A 27,131-nucleotide genomic window follows, 5' to 3' on the forward strand; every position below is an offset into this window, starting at 1 on the left:
ACAAAAAGGCTACACACCAAAGGTTATTTTCATAAAATATTTTGTGATTCTGAGTGGCTATCAGATGATCAAAATGAGGTACATGCGATTTTAAATGTCATATCCACAGCCCAAAGGCTTCTATTTACAAACCAGTTTTTTACTGTGAGAAAATTTACATAAAGTTAATCATACAACATAGCTGCTAGGCATCTGTTTATCTTTATTATGTTGCCATGTGCTCGACAAACCTCTTGAACTTTGATGATTGACCTTGTGCTCGCAGCCTTGGGCTGCAATCTGCTTATCGCTGCCATATTACTTTTTCCAATTACAGTTCAGAGAATTGTCGTGCTTAATCAGTAACTGCCAGAACAAGTTTGTACAGGTCGTTGCCACCTCCTGCCAGCTGCATCTGTACCTTCTCCCACCACATGTGTAACCCTGAAATATTCTGAAGGCCATAGAGGACCTTGAATGCGCTAGGGGTGGAGTTGTCCTCTGACTAAGCAGTTTTGTGTGTATATAAGGTTGGGTGCCCCAGAGTGAAGGGGCAGCCTCCGTAGGATAGTCACTTGACTGTCCTGGGACTCTGTATTAGCTTGAGCTATAAATCCATGTAATAAACTTCTCTTTATTCCTCCAGTTGGTGACTCCGTCTGATTTGTGAACTCTGTGCTAAACTGACCCTGAGGACATAAAGGGTGTCCCTCCACTGCTGGGAAGGAGACCCTGGGTGGGGGTCTAATCTTTCCTGGTCCCTCAGTTGGCACCCGAACAGGGACCCGAGTCAGGCATCCAGGGGACCGACCAGGTAACGGAGGACTCACAATTGGATTTCTAAGGGATGCGCCCCACACCAGTTTCTGAGCTTCGTTCTCTGTCGTGGACCTGCGGATCTCCACTGTGTGTCTTCCAGCCGGCTCGACTTCTCCTGGCGCTGTCTGAATTCGGGTCTCTTTTTTCCGTGAACTACTGGAGTCCCCAACTGTTGGACTATAACAGAAGTGTCAGGTAAGGACGGGAGTTGAAAGATTCCTGTCTAAAAATAGGTCTGTGAGTATTGTACGGTTTCTATTGCTCTTTGCAAAGATCGACGTCAGTGGTAAGACTGACCTCAGTTGTCATTTTAGTATATAGGAAGCAAAAGGCATATTTGCCACTCATTTGGTTTATTCAAACCACTGGTGTAAGAATTAAAAAAAAAAAAAAATACTGACAGAATGCCAGCGTTCAGTTGTTTCAGGAAATTGTGTACTTGTCTTTGCAGTAGGGACTCCCGCCTGGAGGAAACATGCCCCGCTCCTCCGGCCAGGACACCGAATTATGATATATATGTTAAATATGGCATAGGTCCGATTATCTGGTCTGATATATGGAGAAAAAGTACCAAAGGTAGTTCTGATTTGCAATGGCCTATTCACGGGACATTTGATCAAGATAAATTAGACTATTTACAGGAACGTTTGTTTGTGACAAAAAGTAACCAGGGATGTTTGATTCACTACGGACTTGGCAGAAAGAAGCAGACCAAAGACGTAGGAAGGCACAGAAAGAATTACAGAGACATAAGACCAGGACGGTGACTGAAAAGGTATATGACTCTGACGTAGCTGAACATCAACAGAAAATTTTAGAACATGACCGAAGGCTTCACTTACAAACTGATAAGTGTTACCCTTCCAGGACAGTAGTGGATAAGCCACAAGAGGAAGACCTCCTTTTAAACGATATGTTAGATAAACCCCCGTTATATACTCCACCAATATATCCTACACTACATCCTCAACCTGCACCAGGTGACCCTATTGTGCCACCCCCGGTTGGATCTTAGGCAATTGCTCCGCCACCCACCACCACCCCTCCTGTCACCAGACCTATAGAGGATACACCCCGCCCGACTGTACCCACCCCTCGACTGGCCCCGTTTGGCCCACCCCTGACTCCTGTTTAGACACCACACATACCCCCCACCCCATGACCCCGCGAAAGCGCACCCTGCGCGGACACTTGTTCTCTATTTCACAAGAGGAAGATGTCATTGAAGAAATGACACGAGGTGGATGACTAATTGGAATGACTATCGGGTCAGGGACATTGTCCACACTATGAAACAATGGGATAGTTTAGTTCAGTTACATGCAGCCACCCTTATGTGCAACATTATAATACAAGAATATGAGGATGATGGTTCCTCAGCTCCCGCAGGACTGGTGGACCTCCGAAAAAACGCCTCTACTGGACTGCCGTTTGGTTCTGGTCTACATGATTATGTTGTTACTCTTCTTGTATATAGGGACTGCCTGTGGACATGTAGCCCTTCTATAAGGGCATCCATGTTTCCCATGAGAGAGGTTCCGCCGGTTTGGCGAGAACCGGTGACGGGTGACGCTGGCCAAGTTATTACCGCAGGGCATTTTCAACAAATGGGGGTACACATCTCATGGAAAAGATCTGAAACATATACCCTAAAAGCCGCCTTACCTGACCCCTGTAAGAACCCTGCAGGATATTATAAAGAATTGCAACAAATACTTGAATCATGTACTATGACGTTGTCCGATATTGACCTGTTAATGGCAGCAGTAGTCCCGCAGGAAGTATGGTCAAAAATACGGAGGCACGACCATGCTGAACTAGGGGGCACGTGGGACCAATTGCAAGCAGCAGAAACAGACAGGGTTGGGGGAGCGAAACCAGACCCACTTATATTGGCTCTCTCACTGCGTATTTTGGATTTAATGAAGACCATACTTGCACCACACAGGATAAATTGGGATAAATTGGCCGCCTGTAAACAGAAAAAGGACGAGGGTGTTTCAGACTTTTATACAAGGTGTGAGGGTGTCTTTTCTGATTACAGCGGCCAAGACATGACTACTGAAGGGGGGATAAGACTCTTTGTTGACAAATTCGTGGACAATTTATTACCAGACATAAAGGAAAAATTGAAATTGTGTGAAAGTACGTGGCCAGTCTCTACTGACACTGGAATATTGACAATGGCCCAATATTATGAGAACAGGGAGATAGAAGAACAAGGAAAGAACGCGAAAAAAACGAAGAAGTTAAAAACGAAGGTGTTATTTCAGCAGGCCTACCCTCAGCCCTGTCAACAGCAGTCCAGATCAAGGTCACAAGGACCTCCCAATGACAGAAGGCAGTCCCAACGCCCTCCCCGTTCTTCCCTCTCCTACAATCAGTGCGCCTATTGCAAGCAGGAGGGCCACTGGAAGAATGACTGCCCCAATAATGACAACTTCACAGGCCGCCCCATGCCCCCACCGCAACAGGACTACAGACCACGCGGTAGGTCTGGTCCTGCAGACAGACCCTGCCAGCAGGCCCCTTCACGGTCCCACAGTACCCCCCACCCGAATTATTTTGATGCTTCATCCCAGCGTCAATATTTTAATGACGACTATGATGCGTATGAAGGTCTGGGGTCCTCCTTTGACTAGGACAGCCTTCGACTGAGGGGGGTGGGACCAGTTTCTATTCCTGTTAGGCAGAATGGCCCTCACGTTGAGGTACAATTAGACGGTACTCCACATGATTTTTTGGTAGATACTGGGGCCACCAAAAGTTCTGTTTAACAGGTAGAGGTCCAAGGGGTCCCTCTGTCTGGCAATAATAACGTCTCTATGGGTTTTTCTGGTGTTCCGGTGGCTAACCCCGTCTCCCAGCCACTGCATGTTGCTATAGGTCCTTACACTATTAGCTCCCCTCTCATTCTTACTTCGGCCCGTAGTGAGAATTTATTGGGTTTGTATTTATTAAAGAAATTGTATGCCACCATTTATTGCTCTCCGGATGGAGTTCATGTCACTCTAGGTCCAAATATTTCCCCATCACAATTTTTGTCAAAACCACTTCCACCCGAACTTCGAGATTTGCCAGACATTTTATGGGCCACACATAAGGACGATGTTGGATGTCTGGACATACCACCGTATGTCATACGCTTGAAAGCCAATGCCAAATTACCTCGTCTTCCCCAATACAAATTATCCCAACAAATTGAACAACAACTCAAAAATATTGTGACCCAGTTGATTGATTTGGGTGTCATTGAAGAAATGCGTGGTAATGATTGTAACAGTCCTGTCCTTCCTGTTCATAAAAAATTATCTGATGGCACCGCGTCTCCAGGACTCCGATTTGTTATTGATTTACGAGCGGTCAATAAGATTGTAATACCCCAGTTCCCTGTTGTTCCTGACATTACGACATTATTAAAAATGATACCTGCCTCCGCTACTTGGTTCTCTGTTATCGATCTTAAGAATGCATTCTTTAGCATTCCCATTCATCCAGATAGTAGACACATCTTTGGGTTTTCACTGGGTGGTCGCAGTTTCCGGTTCTGTCGTGCTCCACAAGGCTATACTGAATCGCCTACCATTTTTAGCCAGGCCCTCAAGGGTCAATTAGATGCCCTTGTTTTTCCTTGCTCCTCGACGCTGGTTCAATATGTGGATGACCTTTTCATAGCATCCACTTCAGAACAAAATTGTAAAACAGATACTGTAGCCTTATTGAAACATCTTGCACACCATCACCATAAGGTCTCCCTCTCCAAATTGCAGTATTGTAGACAGGAGGTTATATACCTAGGACACCTCCTGTCTAAGGAGGGACGTACGTTAACGGCTGAGAGAATACAAGCTATACGAGACATACCGGTTCCAAGGACACAGAGAGACGTTAGGGCCTTTATAGAGGTATTACCTCCTTCTGTCGTCAATGGATTCCTAATTATTCTCTTTTGATAAAACCATTTTTGCATCTCACCCACAAAGATTGTCCTGAAAAGATTGAATGGAATGATGATTTTCAGTCTGGTTTTGATGAATTGAAAAATACACTCTGCACAGCACCTGTACTGGGTACGCCTGATTATCGCAAAGATTTTCAGTTATATGTGAGCGAGAGAAATGGATGCTCACTATCAGTGTTAACCCAAGAGCATGGCGGCAAACAACGCCCCTGTGCTTATTTTTCGGCCCTACTGGATCCAGTGGCCCGTGCACTCCCGAGTTGTCTACGGACAGTAGCCGCTGCAGCGGTCGCAGTGCGCCAGTCGGCCGGGATAGTCATGGATTCACCCCTCACCCTGTTGGTCCCAGACACTGTTGACGCACTATTAAACCAAAAAAAAACACAGCATCTTACTAATGCACGATTAACTACTTATGAACTGACACTTTTAGCTAGTCATATAACATTAAAAAGGTGCAACACGCTCAATCCTGCCACTTTATTGCCAAATTACTGAAAAAACATAAGATTCTTATGATGACATACATGACTGCATTCTCCGGACGGAGGATGAAACAAAAGGGAGAGTGGACTTACAGGACACTCCACTGAAAGACCCTGATGGCATATTATACGTAGATGGCTCATGCATCAAGCTACCCGATGGCACTACCTCTGCAGCCTATGCAGTTACAACAGCTACCACTGTAGTTGAAACAGCTAGAATACCACATAACTCAGCTCAGGCCGCAGAATTAATAGCTCTAACACGAGCCTGTGAGTTAAGTAAAGGACTTAATGTGAATGTTTACACGGACAGTCAGTATGCATTTGGCGTAGCACACAATTTTGGTCGCTTGTGGGCAGAACGAGGATTCCTCACTTCACATGGGACACGTATTCAACATGGGACCCTTATAACTAACTTACTTTCTGCCCTGGCGTTGCCCAAAACAATGGCTATCATGAAGTGTAGTACACACAAAAAGGTGACAGATGAAACTGGACAGGGCAACGCCCTAGCCGATCAGACAGCAAAAGATACAGCGTATGCAAAGACAGGACACATGTATGTGGTAGATAGTACAGAGAAGGTTCGTCCCCATGAAATATTTGGGAACACGGTAGAGAGTGTCAGGAAGATACAGGATGAGGCAACTGAACAGGAGAGAAAGGAATGAGAAGAAGGGAAGGCCAAGTTAGATTAAAATACGCTGTGCTGGACAGATCTGTCACAGAGGGAAAGATGGATGTTACCCGATGCATTCGTGCTGCCAGTAGTGACTATGGCCCATGGTCCTGCACACGTTAGTGCGAAAAGCATTTGTGATTTGCTTGATCCGGTTTGGTCTAATAAAAATATCAGAAGAGTAGCTGACCAACTGGTTCAATCCTGTATGATTTGTTTACAACATAACATAGGGAAGGGTGCCTCAGTCCCCGCTGGGCATTTTTCCCCACCAACGTATCCCTTTGAAGTACTACAAATGGATTATATTGAGATGGAAAGGTGTAACAACTTGAAATATGTCCTAGTTGTGGTCTGTATGTTTAGTAAGTGGGTAGAAGCTTACCCTACTAAAGATAATACTGCCCTTACCACCGCAAAGGTACTTCTGAAGGAGTTCTTCCCACGGTTTGGGGTCCCAAGGTGTGTCTGGTCAGATAATGGGAGTCATTTTGTAGGGCAGGCGATGAAAAGGGTGTGTGAAGGGTTGGGACTCCGCCAGAAGTTTCATGCAGCTTACCATCCCCAGTCAGCAAGACTAGATGAAAAATATAATGGCACACTTAAATTGAAGATGTCAAAAATATGCGCAGAACGCGGTATACGGTGGCCGGAAGCGTTGCCCCTGGCTTTAATGTCTGTCAGGATGACGCCTCACTCTAGATCAGGGTTGTCACCCCATGAGATAGTGATGGGTAGGCCAGCAAATGTCTGGGGGGTCCCTCGACCTCACAAGTACTCAGAACTAGAACATCCTGTTTTGATGGACTATTTAAATGAACTCACTAATTCTTTGCGTTCTATTCACCAACAGGTGCGTGAAGCACTCCCATCTGTATCCACTGATCCAGGCCACAACATACTACCTGGAGACTGGGTCCTCACAAAGAATTTCCAGCGGAAAAAGAGTCCCGAACCTCGATGGAAAGGTCTGCGACAGGTCCTCCTTGCTACTCGAACAGCAGTTAAAGTCGAGGGAGCTAAGAATTGGATGCATGCATCCCACTGTAAGAAAGTACCCCTACTCGTACCCTCTGATGAAATAAAAAGTGGTGACCACCCGACGACTGAGGACCATTTCAGCAACACTACGCGGAGTGATAAAAAAACAGAACGACAGTGCGCTGCAGGAGGTTCCCTCAGATTTTGGTCACACTGAACAATTGTTTCCTGACCATACCATACCACAGTCCACAAGATACGATTTCCGCCCACGAAAATAAGAAAATGAACAATGAACTGATTGCTTGTCCCCTGTATTAAGTCTGACGATAGCTGCAGGGCCGTGATTTTGACTGTCGGGCGGACCAGAGTGTGTCAATAGGACTGCTGGAATCACCCCACAGTGAAGCAACCACCAGTCACGGACAGCACCTAGGTTGGACTGAACTGCTAGTGGGACAAGCAATAAAGAAAAATGGATGTTATACAAGAAGACAAGAGGAAAAAGAAGAAAATAAGTAATTTAAAAAGACTATTAGGCCCACGTATCGCTTGTCACACCATAACGATACTATTTTTGATACTTCTGTCCTGCATTGGGTGGGTAATACATGATTCTGACTCAGAGGTCTCACCAACTACGCCACTGCCTCCAGAACACAGCCATGTTTCCTTACCACCCCATGAGGAAGGACGACGTAAGGAATATGAAAACAATACCTTCATATCTATGCAACATCAGCTGGCTGTAAATAGAACAAATCGATGGATATGTGGCTTGCTACCGAGTTCCGTGCAAAGAAGGTTGCCATATATTGCATTCCCTTTTTCTTTTGATGGCTCCTGCAGCGCCTGGTATAACTATCAGCCATTTGGGCTACCTCAATGGATGCTACTAATTCCGGACTATTGGTCACCCACCTATACCGGTTATGCTGGCCCACTGGAACGAGAGTTTATGGAACAAAGGAAGAAAAGTCAGAATATGCTGACCGACGAAATAGGTCTACTGACATATATTTTTTATCCTTTAATACCACACCCCGGATTGGCCGAAGATTTTTTGTAACACAGGTCAAGGCTCCACTTTGTTTTCAGAAAAGTGGTAATAGAAGTGTAGGTGCCAGTAACTGTAATGCTACAGTAATATTGAAGGGAACTAATTGGCCTACCATGATACCATCACGAAACTCGTATTTTGTTTGTGGTAATAATGCCTACACCTCCTTGGTACCCACCTGGACCGGCACGTCTTACATTGCTTGGTTACTACCACCAACTTACACAGCTGGCCCTCAATACCACAGGACTCGGAGAGGGGTAATATCTGTAGAAGATACCTCAGCACAAGAAGCATTGGACTACTTTAAAGGAGTCCTTCCATTTTGGGGCCCTATGATGAACAGTAGGGATATCAGACATCTCACACGAATCGTGGAAGCAACAATAAATGAAACAGCAGGAGCTCTGAGTAACATCACTGCAGAGCTCGCTGCTGACCGCCTTGTTACTCTTCAAAACAGAATGGTTCTTGACATTATCTTGGCAGACCGTGGTGGAGTGTGTACTTTGATCGGATCGAGCTGCTGCATTTATATACCAGACAATGCCCCTTCAGTGTATAAAGCTATTCAAAGGTTGCATATGATAGCTTCCACAATACACCAAGATGAAGGAATATGGTCCTTGACCGACTGGTCTTGGGGCTTGATTTCCCAATGGGGCTGGAAGATACTAATATTCCTTTTTGTGCTTGCTGCTGTATTCCTCACCTGTTGTCTTTGTGTACAGTGCCTACCTGCTTTGTGCGGTTGCTGTATGGCATCCCTTGCCCCCTGGCCTGTTCGCCCCCCTCAACACACGGCTATGCTGTCCCTTGAGCAGGAGATAAAAGACCTTATGTCCATTAACATAGACAATGAATGACGTTCAAACTTGCCTCACAATGGCAAAAGGAGGGATTGAGAAAATGTACATAAAGTTAATCATACACCATAGCTGCTAGGCATCTGTTTATCTTTATTATGTTGCCATGTGCTCGACAAACCTCTTGAACTTTGATGATTGACCTTACGCTCGCAGCCTTGGGCTGCAATCTGCTTATCGCTGCCATATTACTTTTTCCAATTACAGTTCCGAGAATTGTCGTGCTTAATCAGTAACTGCCAGAACAAGTTTGTACAGGTCGTTGCCACCTCCTGCCAGTTGCATCTGTACCTTCTCCCACCACACGTGTATCCCTGAAATATTCTGAAGGCCGTAGAGGACCTTGAATGCGCTAGGGGTGGAGTTGTCCTCTGACTAAGCAATTTTGTGTGTATATAAGGTTGGGTGCCCCAGAGTGAAGGGGCAGCCTCCGTAGGATAGTCACTTGACTTTCCTGGGACTCTGTATTAGCTCAAGCTATAAATCCATGTAATAAATTTCTCTTTATTCCTCCAGTTGGTGACTCCGTCTGATTTGTGAACTCTCTGCTAAACTGACCCTGAGGACATAAAGGGTGTCCCTCCACCGCTGGGAAGGAGACCCTGGGTGGGGGTCTAATCTTTCCTGGTTCCTCAACTGTAGATCATATTTTAAGAGGTTGCTTTACTGAAAATATACTTGGAACAGGAGATGATTGTGTCTGTCTACTGCTAATAAGTCTCTTGCAAGTGTAACAAAAAATGGGATATCCCTGAAAACATCCTGCACAAAGGATAATTCCTCCACAAAATTAATTCCAACTTTATCATCAAAATAGGCTGCACTTCTATCCCAAAATATAACAATATCTATTCCAGAAAAATACAATATGATCACTATAAGATGAAAAAACACCTCAAACGTATATTGCGTATATGCCTGATTTCAGAATAAACCTTAAGAGGAAAAAAACATAACTACTGTCCCTGTTAAGGGTCTCAAGGGCGATAATGCAAGCAAAGTACAGAGTAAACAGGGTTTCAGAGTAAGGTGTATGGGACTCCTATATTGATAAGACAGGATTTTTTAAATATGTGATGAGGATAAACTCAAAGATTTAGGTAGTTATGTGTTTTGTATGACACACTCCACTCAAAGACTAATAACTGAATTAAGCAAGGTAGATGAGATGATAAATAAACTTAAACTTAACAATAAACTTAAACAGATATTTTGGGACACAATCTTGCTCAAACTTCTTCCTAAAAATGTAAATAATTCATCATCATAGAAATAATTGATGCTACAATTGTAGTCCACGTAACAGGGATGAAGGTTCACCTGGGCAAGGACTGACACAAGAAAAACTGATAAGGTAGGACTCAGCAGTAAAAATGCCAGATGTCTGCAAGCGTAACCAAACATTTACAGAATTGAAGTCTGGTTGGTGTAGCATGGAACAGTGACTTGTACAGTTTTTGTGCTATAAAATCACTGTCTATTACAAAAAGCACTGTGAACATTTAAGTCACAAATTTAAACTTGCATTACACAAAGTTTAAGATCAGCTTCTCCAATAAAATGCAAAAGGTCAGGTCTAAGATAAGGTACTTTCAAAGTATCTGTTTTAGTATCATGCAATCAGATTGTAACTAGTGGATTTTGTTTTTATAGTTGTCCATCAAAAAGCATGTACTCCAGGACTTAGCTAGTAACACCCTAATAATATCTCTCAAGAATAATAAATCTGTGTCATCATGAAGCTTCAAGTGACTCCATCAATTAAAGCCAATACTGGTTTCCAAACAGCCTTTACATTTGCAGATTAAACAAATGCACACATTTACATTGAATTCAGGCAGCAGACATCCTGGCGAGAAGGCTTGCCTCTTCTTTTGCTCACTGTCCCTCCTTTGACTCAATTGCATGGCACCCTCGTCCGCTCCCTTCAAGATAAGGCTGCCAAAAGTAGCCATTGTGGCGCAGTTGTCTTTCAACAGAAAGTAGTGAAACTGTTTTTGTTCAATTAAAAAAGTATAGACATGTGACTTCCTAAGACACCCCCCACTTTGGCTTCTGGTAGTAATGAATGAAGTTAAACCAATTAATTTTTTTAATATGATACTACTTACCTTTCTACATAATAAAAATGAAATCATCAGTGGTAGAACTCATTCATATTGCTATCCAGACATCATAGCTATGCAGACCATTTAGAATTTTTGATATGCTGGATGTCTTGAAAGGTAAGTATAGCCTTTTGTCAGCTCTGGCCTCCATGACAGTTGAACACACCATGTGCACAGTTCTATACCATATTTTATTGAGATATTACTCCCAACTCATATCATTTCTATTTATAATTGTCATCTTAACAAATATTTGAGGAGGAAATATAGAGCTAAACTCCTGCCGGAGTAGCCTATTGTTAATGTAGTGGCTGATAAGAGCTTTGTGACAGTTCCAAAAGGAACAAAATCACTCCAAGGACTCATACAAATAAAATTATCAATAGACCAATTGACTTTCAAGGTGAGACACCAAAAAATACCCTGATTGATGCTTTCTGTGTTTACCGTCTATATGTCACTTGTCTAACCTATCCCTTCTTCCAGACAACTATGACTTTTTTGTGATAAGTAAAACATAGAAGGGAAAATAATTGCTATTATAAGTGAATAAAACACTATCTTTAACACGAGCGTCTGGTGGCCATTGGATAAATTATTGTTAAAAATATGTGGAATTGTAAATGGGTATGTGTAAGAAAATGCCTCTCTTTGCATGCTCTCCCCAATTTTCTTTAAATTATGTGTTTTTTAGAGACAATGGGAATCTGCTAACCAGGCCCCAGTGCATGTGCTCTGACCCCTAAGAACATGTTGAATTGGTTAAAATACTGGATCTGCACATTTGACTTACCTATAAGTCTGTAGTACATGGTACCTCATGTGCCCAGGGCATGTAATTTAAATGGCACTAGTTGACTGCAATAGCTTTTATACCACCACTAAAGTTACCAGGTAAAGCATAACTCTAGGCCACCCACAGCTGCCTGGATGAGCAGTTTTAAAAGTACCAATTGGACCTGTCAAAATCACCCTTTTGTCAGGGCTAAACATTACATTTAAATAGGAGTAAGTTTCTCTTAAGGTGGGGCTTACCAGCTCTAAGGTAGTGTGCATAGTATTTAAAAGACGGACATATGTATTTAATGTTTTTGCGTGTCCATACACCAAAAAAGGCTCCAACCCCATTGTTCAAAGTAGCAAGGCTGGCTGTGCCATACAAAACACTGTGTCACTTTATTACCCTTAATAAAGCTAACTTCAAAGTGACACTAGCTAGAAAAATACTTCAAAAAATAATTTTGAGCCTCGCGTACAAGCTGCTGTTTCCCACCCTCATCAAGGTCATTCGACATACCAGCCGCTGTGTGGGACTGTATCAAGAGAAACCGTAATGGTCCAGAAGGTGCTTCCCCTTGTCACTAACCCCAACTACACAGACATAAGTAACAACGAAAGGCATGCACAGCTAGGACAGCCCAACCAGGAGGCAGATGGATCTTGACAGAGAAGCTGCTGTGGAGGCCCCAAGCCATATCAGTAGCCCGGTTTGCACATCAATGAGGGTTTGCTTCTCTGTCGCATCCCATGCTGGAGCTCACTCGGGCCTGGCCTTGCCTGGGCCCACCCAGGCCTGCTCTTGACCCCACTCATGTTGATGATCTCGGACTCACTTTGCGCTGTCACCCTTTGTCACTTCCAGTTGAGACTGACCTCTCTAACCAATTCTTCAGCATCTATCCCAGATGATGCAGGGCACAGCGAGTTGAACTAAAAACTGGGATGGTGAGCAGCCAGCAGCCTGCACTTATGTGGGTGCCCAGAGATTGGCCATGCCCCACTGAGGCTCCATGGAGCATCTTTGCTTTTGGTGCACTGTTGTATCCAGGTTACTGGTTTGGTGATACATTGGCACCTGACCATTGCCAGTGTGCCTTGGGTGGCAGAGGTTGGGAAATGTTTGTTCATGTCTAGAAGGCATACGATGTTCAGGTCAATAAACTTTAGAGGGTCACATGTAAAATGCTATCTAAAGTCAACTCTCCCACAGGCGTCGCCCATGGGCCTGGGTGTGGGGGCTGCCTGGCAGAGTCCCACGGACTGCACGCTCCCCAATATAGCATCCCTGGTACCTTAAATTTACCATCTCTGTGTGCAATGTTAGAGATATACACTCCACTCGCAAACGCCATCACATATAATCCTATCTGAAAAAGAGAAGTGCTGATTCTGCCCTACTCTACGAAACTCACTTAGTGGGGTCTGAACCTGCTAACCTACACCAGAGATAGAGGGGACAGGTCTTCATGACTGGTTACTCCTTCTTTGCAAGGGTCACAATCATTTGGATCTGGGTGGAGGTTCTGTTTAGCTGAACGTCACACATAAAGATAAAGAAGGCAGATATGTGTTCATTCATGGGACCTTAGATGGGAGGCCCCTACAGCTAAGTAGTGTATATTAACCAGACTTTGTTCTTGAGGTCCTTATCACTTCCACCTCCACCTCCACATCTGTGGTCAGAATATATGGTAGAGACTTTAACTGCATAGCAGACGTTTCACTTGACTGGTCCACCCCTTCGCTACTCAACTCGTTGACCCAGAGGGTGGCCAGCTACTTTCAGAAATAGATGGAGAACTGGAACCTCCTATATCTCTAGAGAGGACACACAAATGATGGCACACTGAAGCACACACAGACCGACATTCATGATGTGTTTGTACAGCACTACAGAGATGTATACAGTGGGAACCATCTGACAGAGGACGAAGTATAGAGTCCTGGAGGAGATAACCTTCCCTAGACTCCCAGATGATGTCCCACATTCGGACAACCAATTACAGAACAAGAAATTAGACGAGCCATTAAAGACCTGGCCCCTGGTAAGACCCCTTGGGTGTTAGCCTCCCAGTGGAGTATTACCAAACGTTTGCCTCTCTTCTTGCATCCAACCTGGCAGAGCCTGGGAGATAGGCGCAGTGACTCTGTCTTTTTGGGAGGCTTTACTGACATCTCTACCATTGCCATTTAAAACCTGGAGACCTCCTCTTAATGCCCTTTCTCAAGGCTGACTATTGACTTTAAGATACTCAGTAAAATCCTTGCCAGCTGCCTAAGATCTTAACTACACCTACTGATAAATACTGACCAAAATGGTTTTATTCCAAAGCACAACACTTCTCTAAACATCAGGTGCCTCCACTGAGTATTAGATAAGGTCTCCAGAGGCCTTCCCCATCACAGTCATTTTCTCAGTCGACCTACGTAAGGCCTTCAATACTCTACAGTGGCGGTACATACAACACACAAAGGTATGGTGGGGGAAACTGAAAAACAGACAAGAAAGAAACTGAAAAATTAGCACAATAGATGACCCCAGATTAACAATTGCAATTACGCTATAGTTATCTGTTGATATGGTTGCAGACAGGCCCAGCCACGACTGGTGTTGTCCTTATGCAAATGATTAAGCTTCCTATGGTTACACCTACCTACTTTCATAACTTTCAACGTCTTGGCACCACAATGTATGTTTTATCTATTTATAATGGAGGGAGCGGATCTGCTTGATAGATAATAGGTACTGTACTGTTCTGTATGTCATGATGTGTTTACACTGTACTGTACTGTCTACAACCACCAATAAAGTTTTCTTTAAAAAAAAAGTGATCCGATAGGGGTAGGCCGTGAATGATCAGATTATAGGAGCAGGACACCACCCCTTTAAAGTGTACCCAGAGTTTCAAGGACTGAAGTTTGGGGGAGTTGGGATGTCCTGTGACAGTAAACCCAGTTTCTTACAAAGGGCATGTTTCAGTTGAAGGTATTGCCATTCTTGCATCTGTGGGAGGAGGAACTCATCCTCTAATGTATTGAAAGGCTTCCCTGTTCCCTCGCATAAAAAATGATTGATCATAAGTAACCTCTTAGACTATCACAACTCCTAAACTATGGGCCATTTTCCCAGTATTGTGCAAGATTGTGGCTCTATTGTTCATGTGATCATCACTTTGAAGTAGTATGTAGGAGTGCAGCCATGTCTGAATGGTTACGATTACCATTATGTTGTGGATCCATAGCAGGGCTGGACCCTGACCGTATACCAGGTGGAGGCCAGGACTACCACACAGCAGTTGCCATTCAATAGACATCCTCAGAAGGGGTCTCTGTAGGTCAGCCAAAAATAAATCAGCTGTAATAGCCATGGCATAATGTTCCATGCTTGGGAGACTCTTCGAGCCACATTGCCTACTTGACATCTCCAGTCTGGATTTCAGAGGTTAACATATGAAACGCTTTATCTCATGGTCGATTTCCCTTAGGATCAATGGTTTAAAAGTAAGAAGCAACATACTCAGGGCGTAGTTGAGTCTAGTGACTACTCCCATCTTGCCCTTCTGCACTCTACCCCACAAGGACAGATTCGGTAGCAACTATTTAGCAAATTAGTGTAGTCTGTCTCAGTTTTTGTCACATGAGAGCCAAGACTGGTCAAGACTAGACTGTCAAGACCCTGGTAATGTATAGCACCAGATATATGAGGCGTCCTGACCACCACTGGAACTTAACAGACACAACCGCAGCCCTTTTTGTCAGCTGAGGCAAAGGCAGCATCTCAATCTTATCTCAGTTATTCTTATAACCCAAAATGTCTGAGAAGTATGCAATAACTGACATCAGTAGAGGGAGCGAGGTGGAAAGATCCATCAAAGTGAGCAAGATGTCATCAGTGTAGGGAAGCATTTTCGAGGGCCCCACTGGGGTGGGGATCCCTGCTTTGCGGGCGTTTTGATGGACAGCTGCCACAACCTTCTCTAATGCCAGCAAGAATAGCAAGGGTTAAAGGGAGCAATCCTGGTGCATACCCTGAAGCAATGAAAAGGAGTCTGACAGGAACACCCCCACCAACTGCCTTTACCAATGGGGCAGTATATATAGCCATGTAACATTTCCAATAAAGTCCTCGCCCCGGTTAAATCTACAGAGAATGTGGAACATATATGCCCAATGTATGCTATCAAATGCCATCTCTGCATCGAGCAAGAGTGCAACCCTCTACTTTGGCACATCCTGAGACAACTATAGCATGTGAACCAATGTATACAGGTGGTTGCCCAGAACAAATCCAATTTAGGAGATATGTATAAGGGTGGTGATCACTTCTTTGAGGCAGGTGGACAATATCCCTGCCAGGATCTTAAATCCACATAGCGCAGGGAGATAGGGCCATAGTTGCTACACAGGAGGGAATCTTTCCCTGCTTTTGGCAGGATGTTAATCAAGGTGTCCTGCCACTTCAGCCTCTTTATAGGCATCTTAGAGAGGGTATAACACCTCTGCTGTCATTCATTTGTAAAATTCTCCTGTACCATCTTTCCCTGGAGCCTTATTGTAATGGAGGTTAGGAACGGCCCGAGAAATCTCTTCATTAGTAATTTCTCCTGCTAGGAGCACCCTCCCTTCATCATTAAGACATTGGAGGTGGGGATCATGGAAAAATCACTTCTCACCATCTTCGGAATGCTGCAGCTCAGAACCATGTAAGTCAGAGGCCGCAAATGCCGCAGCAATACCTTGGGGTTCCATGAAGATTCTGCTGGCAGTGTCTGTGATGTGATGGTCAGTAAGGCCATCACCACTTTCTGTTGCTGCAGCTGAACTGCCAACAAAATGCTGGCCTTCTCGCCCTGTTCATAGTGACGGCCCTTGAGCCATAACAGCACATATTCAGCTTTAGTGGTCAAGAAAGAGTTGAGTTTCATTTTAAAATTTTAGAGCTGGCACTGGGAGGGCCAGTTCATGGCTTTCTCAGTTCCCCATAACGTGTAGACTGAGCCTTCATTGTTGGTCAGGTAAATAGAGTGGTGGGCTTGCAAGCGTACCATTTCAGGGGGGATTTTGTAGTCTGAGATACTGAACCATCACAGCTTTCTGTGAGGCGTTCTGGTATTCTTGTCACCAAATATGTGGATCAGGGAGTCATTGTAAAAGGAAGTCTCTAAGATATCACTGTACACAACTTTCTGTTTCGTTGCCAGGGAGACAAGAAAGTAGTCTATCCACGCCTGTGAATCATGAAACTATGAGTGGTGAGTTTATTCCTGTGTCAGAGAGACTGTGGTCCTGCTGGATATCCTTTAGTATTGCTCTTTCTTTGTTATGGTCAACATCAGCACGGCCTGTCCAATCAAGGATGTCAGGCACCAGATTCCAGTCCCCCCAAGATTGTGCGGGTGATCCCTAATTCCGTTAGGACTTTGTTGAGCTGCAGAATGGTTACTTTCACCTATTTGGGGAGTGTATGATATTGCTACTGACCCTAAGCTCACCAGAACGTACCACCTATTCATGTCAGTCCGTGATTGCAGCACCAGGCAAGGAACATATTCTCTCTCCAAGATGGCAACCCCTGATTTCCTAGAAGCCATTGTGTCTGGCACTCTATCTATGGGGAGGACAGAGTCTGAAGCTGCAGAAGACCTGTAACACCCAATTCCTCTTGAGTTTGGAGGTTTCCGCAGTGTGTCTCTTGGAGGGAGGCTACATCCGCCCATTTGGAGGCCAAGTAGGAGAGAATCTTCTATATTTTAACATAATGGGTCGTTGCATTGACATTGAAGGAAACAATTCACAACAGTTGTGAGGCTATAGGAACAGCCAATGGTGTTGCAGATCTAAAACTTAGAGGCACTGCCTAGTGTCAGTGGCACAGACTCTCTGGAGAAAGGGCAGACAAGCAGTTGCCGGCCCAGCAGTAGAGCAATAAAGCTAGCCATGTCTAGGGAGGGGAATGGGAAGGAAAAAGAAGGGAGAAATGGAAGGGGGCAGTATGCCGGTCCGGTTCCTGTGTGTGTACATGAGACAGTATGCAACGTGAAGCATGTACAGTGCGATGGATAAGAGTTGGCCGTAGCCCCAGTCAGCCCAAAGAGCAGCCAGGCCAAAACAACATTTTGTTGGGCATCAAAACCTCACGGTCAACTGCTAGCTGTGTGGAGGGAGGGGTATGCAGCCAATCGGGGGTATTAGGGCCCCTGTCCCACTACTATAGTGTGGGGAGGGAGTGTGAGCAACAGGGGTAGGGCATGCATAACCACTGGGTGGCAAGGAAGAAACCAGAGTGGAATGCCTATGCAATGGAAGTGCAACGTGCCATTCAGGGATTAGAAAGAAGGCCAACAGATAGGTTTGCATGAGGAATGAAAAGAACAGAAATGCAGATGATCCACAATGTCCAACACATTACAACACATTGTAAAAAAAGGGGTACAGCAAAACCTGGTGATACTCATCTGGTTTCACCCATCGCCACCAGAGACTGGTGTTGATCTAGATTTGTCTTTGTAATTGTCCTGTCTGAGTTCGGCCACACTTTTGATGGCTCTGTCGCTTTGTGGCTAGTGTAGTATGAAGACACCCTGCCTGATTGTTAGGAAGTAGGGCCAGATTCAGTCAGTGGCAGTGGGGCTAAGTCTATCTTGCAGTCTTCCAGGCTGCAGAGAAAGTGGACCAGGTCATCTGGGTCAGTATAGTCCTTTGAGTTGTTATCCATTGTGGCCCACCTACTCGCTGATTTGAAGAGACCATATTTAGTGTCCCGTCCATGTAACTGCCGTGCAATATCAGGAAAGCTTTCCATTGGTGTTGGTCTCCACCAAAGAATCAGCAGTTATCTGTATTTTTTGTAGGTCATATGGGCTGTGTTTCTGAGCCACCAAGGTCATAGGGACTGTGCTTCTGAGCCACCAAGATGAATTGGCGGGCCAGTTTGGGTCAGAGGATGCAGGCAATGAATTATCGGTCAGGGCTCAGAGGTAGCTTCTCATGGCATCCTCCTGGACCATGTCTTGTTCGTCCGCTGTGGCAGGATTTGGGTTTTGTTTAGCAACTGAAGAAGCAGGTGTGCAAGATGGCTGCAAACATCATTATTTTATTCAATTTTTCCGGTATTCTATAAAACCTGAGGTTCTCCAGCTGAGCCCTGCTCTCCAAGTCAGTCACTTTACATGAGTCTCTGGAGTCCAGCCTCTAGTGTGCATGTGCGCTGCTCCAGACCCTCCAGCTTGGTGTTGTAGGATCCCAGGTCCGCACAACCTTAATTTCACCTATTAGGAGGGAGTTCTTGGCACTGTGGATCCCAGATGTGCACCTACTGCAGAGATCTCTTTCAAGAATGTGCTCCATGGTGGCTTTTTGGTCTGGTGGGATGAGGTGCTGTGTTGTTTTTCACTGCTCACGACGTCCGTAAAACTTAGTGGCATGTAGCCTTGCCACTGCCCATCGTAGCTATCTAGAAAGAGCTTGTGTGGGCCTTATCCTGTAAGGCAGAGATCTGAAAGGCCCCTGCAGGGGAGGACCTGGATCTCAGTTACTATTACAAGTCACAGCTAGGAATGGAGGTCCCTTGTCCTTGGGTTCTAGAGTAGGATCGTTCCACTGGGGGATTGAGGGTCATGATGCACCAAGGGCCCTGCTGAAGGCCGATGTTTTGCCAGGCAAGGGTCAGCAGGAGGGATTGGTGCAACCAACTCCATGCACTAGGCGACACAGTGCCAAACAAGGTGGCAGCATGATGACTCCCGTTCCACTCCAGTCTCCTCACAAAAATTATTTGATTATAGGAGCCAGGATTCACCCCTTTAAAGTGATGCCGTGTTGCAGGGTGTTGGGCCCCAGCGGAGGAAGGCCGCAACACGGCATCTGAATCTATCCAGGGCCTGACTGCTTCTGCTGTCCACCATTCTGTCTGGTGGAGGGCTAGTGCAACAGATAGTAGGGCACAGAGCTGTGAGTGGCAAAAATATGGGAGAAAGTCTCAGTAGTTGAGCAGGAAGGCAGGCACTGCCCTTGCCAAGTAGCAGGCAGTGGGGTTCCGGCCCGTCAATGCAGGTGAGGCAGGTCCTCTGTGGCCTCCTTAGTGTGGAGACAGTGTGACAGCCAAAGTGTAGGCAAGCTCCCGGCCTGTAGTGCGGCAACCTCAGCATGTTGGTGGTGGATGTGACCATCCCCAGTTCACAGTCCCACAGTGCTGTCAGGTACTCGGATGGCTCGGTGCTCGGCTGTCAAGAGGTGTCTCTGGGCAGCCAGATCTATGGCTGCACAATGAGAGAAGGAAGCAAGGCAGGTCTGGCCCTCATTTCCAGGTGGTGCGGGGACAAACCTTGCCCAGGCAGAGGCCTATGCAGCAATGAACGATGTTGGGCCCACTATGTGCTGCCCCGTGGCAGCCCAGAGATTGTGGGAGATGGCATTACTGGTTGCCAGAGGAAGCACTGATATGAGCTCCCAATGCCTTAACCCCTCTCCTCTTTACACGACGGTTACTTGGGTGTCATAAATGCAGGGAAAGAGGCTCCTCATCCCACTGGCATGCAGAGCTTCATGCAGAAGCAGCCATCTCTATTGCCCCTTATCATTGAATTTTGTGGAACTATTTCAGAATTAATGACCTTAGAAAATCACTATTTTTCTTCCTATTACCTCTTGTAGCCATTTGAAGGTTAATCCCCAACTATCATCTGGTGAGGTGTGAATAGCTCCCAGGAAAGGGAACAAATGGGCCTTGGGTGGGTAGAGTTGTGACCTTCTCCTGATAGGATTGCCTAGGGAATGTGCCTACACACTGCTCAAGTTTCAAAGGAGAATCACCTGCCACATACAGATGTAACTCAAACGTAGGCCTGGCCTTTCCAGTTCCCAGGTAGTCAGGATGGCACCAATTCTAGTGGGGGGAAAGCTTGTTGCAGAACTAGTTTGCAAAGAGAGTTCCTCATTCCACTACCCACACTTAAGGGGTGTGCACAGCGCTCTGCCCAGGGGTAGACAGATTCTGCCATGTTGGATTTTGGCAGAACAGTGCAGTGTGGGATTGTTTAGGGCCAAGCCCCAGAAAGCTAAGTCAAAGTAGGTAGAGTTGACCCTGGGAACATTTTCACTAGTCTCCACTAATCACAAGTTATATCAGGAATAAATGTATTGGGTAACTTCTTGGAATTCAGAAGAAGGACTGTACCTGCTGTTAAACATGTGGTCAGAAGGCTAGACCTGCTCCCACTTATACACAGGAGAATGAAGTGGACTCCAATAATCAGTTGGCTGACCTGCTATTAGGGTACAGGGCACAAAACTGCAAGTAGCCTACTTTCCAAGAGCCCACCTGACCAACTGGATTTCCAACCCTCAGGTCATGTCCACAAAGCCCTGGACCCTTGGCTGATGTTAGAGTCTCCTGCTCTGACCAGGGCTGACGCCAAAGCTACAACCATCGACGTTGACTGGTCAGTTGGTTTCTCTCACCATTTCCCCCTGCTAAAAGGATTTTAACTTCCAGAAATGTTTCTGTTTCAGAATATAGAATGGCTTCACCAGGGCCGACGTTGAACAGCATCTGGCTGCCAACAAGGCCTTCCTGGACACAGGTTACAGACTTTACCTGCTCTGATCTTTCCCACCATTGATGGTGAATTGAATGGTCTAACTTTCCCACCACCGGCGAGGCTCATACTGAGGGCCTGCACTTCAACAGACTGCCATCGTTGAACCCTTCTTTGGATCCAGCCTTCAGCCCAAACCACCGATTTTTCTGTAGAAAATGTTCTAAGTGAGAAGGCAAACTTTCCACCAAGACAAACCTCACTCCTGTACGAGGACAGCAGTAGTTCAGAGTTGGCCTTAATTTTTGACCTGGCCAGTCTAGCACAACCTTATAACTGTGACTGAAGCTTTGAATTTTAGTGTCTATTTGTTTGTTAAATTTTAAGTTATTGTTATAAATTGGAGTGGGATGTTTATTGTGTTGTGTTATCTAATTTTTAATTGCTTTGATACTGATAAATGCTTTAAAAAATGTCTCCTAATTTAAACCTGTCTGCTCTATCCTGCAGCTACCAAGGGTTGTACTCAGATTTAAATTACTAAGACGTAACTGGTGTACGTAATTGTGACATCATTACTTGGTGAGGACTCACATCCTCTTTAACAAATAATCAACTTTCTCACAGTACATATCAGCAAAAGCACTAACTTCACACCTGTGGTTCCTGGTGACAACACATAAAATGAGACTGAACCTAAAGTAGTCTATGTTACTTTGAATCCTGATGAGAACCCTTAGAAATGCTGATACATTCCCATACCCAGATTTACCTTTCTCCCCCACTCCTCTGTACCTTCCACATTTCCCTCAGTTGTCCACATGGAGAAGCATAACCAGGTGTGAGAACAAGCGTTCCAAGGGCAGCTATAAATAGCATAGGCCCCAAATAGGAAATTCCTGGCTGAAACACTGAGAATATACTTGTAGCAAATTTTCCTTTCTGCATGGTCACCCCATATTGTTTTTCTTTTTTAGCTGCTTTTGCTTTTATTAGGACTCTGTGCACTGTGACACTGCTATTCAGAGCTGCAGCGTGTGTGCGCTGGACTTAAAATGGTACTGGTAAAGTTGGTTTCACCTGATTGGGTTATCTAACTTTCCTGTGAAGCCATAATAGAGAGTGAAGAAAAAAGACCAATCAGTCAATCAATCAATCAAAGAAATTTGTAGAGCGTGCTACTCACCCGTGAGGGTCTCAAGGCGCTGGGCAGGGGGGGGTTCCTGGAGGGGGGAGGGGGGGGGTAGGTCAGGGAGGGTCACTGGTCGAACAGCAGACAAGTCTTGAGGTTCTTTCTGAAGACCAGTAGGTCTTTGGTTTTGCGAAGGTCGGTGGGGAGGGAGTTCCAGGTTTTGGGGGCGAAGTAGGAGAAAGACCTGCCTCCTGTGGTGGTGTGCTGGATGCGGGGGACTGTGGCTAGGGCGAGGACGGCTGATCGGAGGTTGCGTGTGGGAGTGTGGAAGTTTACACTTTCATTGAGGTAGGTTGGGCCGGTGTTGTGGAGGGATTTGTGTGCGTGGATGAGGATCTTGAATGTGATTCTCTTTTCTATGGGGAGCCAGTATAGGGATTTGAGGTGTGGTGAGATTCGTTTGTGTCGGGGGAGGCCAAGGACGAGGCACGCGGCTGTGTTCTGGATTCTTTGGAGTTTGCGTTTGAGTTTGAGTGTGGTGCCGGCGTAGAGGGCGTTGCCGTAGTCCAGTCTGCTGCTGATGAGTGCGTGGGTGACTGTCTTTCTGGTCTCTGGGGGGATCCATTTGAAGGATTTTTTTAGAGTGTGTGGAAGCAGGAGGAGGTTAGAGAATTGATTTGCTGTGTCATGGAGAGGGTGGTGTCGAGGATGATGCCGAGGATGCGTGCGTGGGTTGCAGGGGTGGGTGCGGGGCCTAGGGCGGTGGGCCACCAGGAGGCGTCCCATGTGGTTTTGTTGGGGCCGAAGATGATGACTTCGGTTTTGTTTGAGTTGAGCTTCAGATGGTTAGTGGTCATCCAGTTGGCGGGGTCTAGGAGAGCGGCGTGTAGGTTGGTTTTGGCGGTGGTGGGGTTGCGGGTGAGGGAGAGGATGAGTTGGGTGTCATCTGCATATGAGAGGATGGTGATTCCGTGTGCTCGGAGAATGTTGGCTAGGGGAATCATGTAGATGTTGAAGAGTGTGGGGCTGAGAGAGGACCCTTGGGGGACTCCGCAGGTGATCTTGGTAGTGTTGGAGTGGAAGGGCGGGAGGCGGACTCTCTGGGTTCGGTCGGTGAGGAAGGAGGAGAGCCAGTCTAAGGCTTTGTGGCGGATTCCTATGTTGTGGAGGCGTGTGCAGAGTGTGTGGTGGCAGACGGTGTCAAAAGCTTCTAGGAGGATGAGTGCGACGGTCTCGCCTTTGTCGACTTCGGTCCTGATGTCGTCAGTGCATGCGATGAGGGCGGTTTCTGTGCTGTGGTTCTTGCGGAACCCAGATTGTGAGGGGTCAAGGGTGTTGGTTTCTGCGAGGAAGTGGGATAGGCGAGTGGTGACAAATTTTTCTGCAACCTTGGCGGGGAACGGGAGGAGGGAGAGGATCTCCGGGTCGGCTTTTTTTTTTTTTTTAGGAGAGCTGTAATTTCCGAGTGCTTCCAGGGGTCTGGGTAGGTGGCGGTGTCAAAAGAGGAGTTGATTATGTTGTAGAGCATGGGGGCGATGGTAGGGCTAGCTTTGTTGTAGATGCAGTGTGGACAGGAGTCGGAGGGGGAATCGGAGTGGATGGAGTTCATGGTTTTTCGGTTTCTTCCTGTGTGGTAGGGGACCATGTGGATAGTGTGGTGGGGGGATTATGAGGGGGGTTGAGTTGGGTGGGAGAGGGGCATGTGTGGTGGGTGTGTGTGATGTGAAGCTGTTGTGGATGTCCAGGATTTTGTAGAGGAAGTGGTTGGAAAGGGCGTCACATAGGGGCTGTGTGTGTGTGGGGTCTATGTTGCTGGCTTTGGGTTTGGCAAGTTTGTTGATGATGGTGAAGAGTTCTTTGCTGTTTTGGGAGTTGTTGTCAAGGCGTGTCTTGTAGTGAACTCTTTTAGTGGTGCGTATGAGTTGGTGATGGGTGCGAATGTTGGTTTTGAGTGTGGAGAAGTTGGTTGAGGAGGGTTCTAGTCTCCATATTTTCTCAGCTTGGCGGCATTTGCGCTTGGAGTCTTGGAGTTCAGGGGTGAACCATGGGGCATTCTTGATGTTGCGGGTGGTGATGTGTCTTCTGAGGGGTGCTAGTGTGTCTGCGCAGGTAGTGATCCATTTGGAGAAGTTATGTGCTCCTGCGTTGGGGTCGTTGGTGTGGGGGGGTTATGGGCCAGTTGGGAGTTTAGTCGTTCTGTGGGGATCTTGTCCCACATGCGGTAGGGTGTGGTGTGTTGATGGTAGTGTGTGGGGGGTTTGGTGAAGGAGAAGTAGACGCAGCGGTGGTCTGTCCAGAGGAGTTCAGTTGTGTGGGTGTAGGCTATGTATTGGCTTGAGGTGAAGATTGCGGCCAGCGTGTTTCCTCCTGAGTGGGTGGGCGCGGTGACCAGTTGTTTGAGTCCGAGGTTGTTGAGGTTGTCTATGAGGGAGGTAGTGTTGTGGTCTTGTGGGTTTTCTAAGTGAAAGTTGAAATCACCGAGGATGATGTAGTCTGTGGAGGTGAGGGCGTACGGGCTGATGCTGTCTGCGATGGTGTCGCATAAGGCGGGGCGTGGTCCGGTTGGTCTGTAGATTAGTGTACCTCTGAGGGTGGAGTTGTTGTTGATGTGGACGAGGAAGTGCGTGTGTTCAGTGTTGCTGATGCATTAACCACCCATAAATTTAACAAAAATATGTGTCTGCCAGGGGTATCACTATGCTTTGGCTGGGCTGCAGTTCAGAGGTACCGAAGTAGCACATGGCATTCAAAGGTACTCTTGCCAAGTTAGGAAATCCTACTTAATATATAACTTATTCACCTCTAAAGTCTGCTTTAAAAATCTATAAGCAAGAGACATAATATATTAAAGGTAGCACACTATATATTTAAAAATGATACCTTTGCAGTGTCTGGGGGCATAAAAGCAATTTCACTCTGAAGGTTTAGTTATATAACACAGCCCTATGAAGGCTAAATGAAATGAACTGAATCAAAGCCTTTGTCATTTTACAGTAAGGCAAAGAAAATGTGCTACAAAGGAAGGTGAGGGAATGCAGGGAAGTAGTTAGGACTGGGTAGCAGAATCTCTCAATTCATTAGCTAATGCACAGGCTAAATCTGGCACCTCAACCACCACCTCCACATAAACATTCCTGGACATGGCAAGACTCCACCAGAAGAAATCCCGGCTGGAGGAAGAGGGCTCAGTCAATGACTTCAGGACTCCTGACCCCTGATGGAACCCAAGTATTGATACTAATCTCCTGTTTGCCTGCTTCAGAGACACAAAAAGCATGATTATTGACTCTTATGAAGGCCCTGCTGACCACAAATCAATGGATCCGGCAGACGATCTGGTGGGAGAGAGACCTTGCTGCCTGCAAGCCTGTCCTAAGGATCAAGGACTGATTAGTAGGAACTTAACCAGCAGTTGGAGAAATGTGGGACACAATCATTTTTTCCACCTCCAGATGACTGGGACAAGGTGCTGAATCTTATCCAGGAATGTTTCATCCGAGTTGGGAAGGAAAACTAGGTTTGTCCCAGTAGGTAATATTCACTGTGCTGAAAACAGGCTCAATCAGACCTTGTGGTAAAGACATCCAGTTTTGCGGAGTCCATCCTGGAACAACTTCCAGCCTTGCCCTACTGGAGAATTATAACTTCTAAAAAAGGGACCCCCTTCAATCAGGGTGAGGCACCAAATATACCTGACCAATGAGGCATGCTTGGTGGCAATAAAATCCAGCTTTTTCTGACTCAGGACTTTTGATGCCAAAACCAATTTCTTGAAAGGCATTCAATGATGATGTATCTTACATTGAGGGTCCCTTACCCCACCATATCTTTGAACTTTACACTATTGGAAGATTTTGACTTGCATATCAGAGACAACTAAGTCTGAAGATAAAAACTTTGATGGGGTACATCTGCATTGTGTATCCGCCATCTGCACTATCATGGTCAGCATGAATTCACACATATATTCTGGTCAACAACAAACATTTTTTCAAGGATGGTATATATTCTTCTAGATGCTTTTTGCTTTAAAACTTTAAAAAAATTCCTCTTAAACTATTTTAATGATATCGGTGTTTTTGGTCACTAAGTTTTTCTTTATTTTTCTGACTTGGCTTGGGGAATCTATTAGGTTGTGCTCCTTACTTTAAAACTGTGGTACTTTTTTAACTTTACTCAAGCTTCTCCAGGAATAGCTTTGAGTGCCATAGCTACCATGACTTGAGGAGGAATTCACTCAGAATTGTGTTCCTACAAGAAGTATGCAAAATTAACAGAATTTTCTTTTGCTAAATTTGAAGAAAATTGTGCATAATTGCATGAAATGCAAATCCATCATTTAGCTCATAATTTTCTTATGTTAGAATTCATTTTGAGCTAAATAAAACAGTGTGAAAAACATAAGTGCAGTGAAGAACAGCCGCTCGAGCTATGTTTCTGAAAGTTTGCATTGTTGGTGTGCTCTTGCACTACAGTTTTGCTGCGAACAGTATTATATTATAATTATGCAATATGCGTAGTTTCCGGGAATTGGCATAAAAAATTCATGAAGTTAGACAAACTGAGCTGGCATAATTTAAATTTTTAGCAGGCCCAGGGTTGACGTAACCAGATTGTGTAAGCAATGCCATAGTTTCTGACAATTCTCATATAGAGTTTCTTCTACATTCTGAATAGATTTCCAACTTTTTAAGAATTCACAAATAGCACTCCTGTATATCTGGGTGAGTCATACATTT

General features: G+C 45.5%; 1 protein-coding gene across 1 annotated transcript in view; it reads right to left on the reverse strand.

Moving 5' to 3' along the window:
• FBN2 (fibrillin 2) overlaps nucleotides 1–27,131 on the reverse strand; it is a 1,006,102-nt gene that overhangs the window by 196,040 nt on the left and 782,931 nt on the right. The gene's annotated exons all lie outside the window — the stretch shown is intronic.

Source organism: Pleurodeles waltl, chromosome 1_1, assembly GCF_031143425.1.
Source record: "Pleurodeles waltl isolate 20211129_DDA chromosome 1_1, aPleWal1.hap1.20221129, whole genome shotgun sequence".
NCBI lineage: Eukaryota > Metazoa > Chordata > Amphibia > Caudata > Salamandridae > Pleurodeles > Pleurodeles waltl.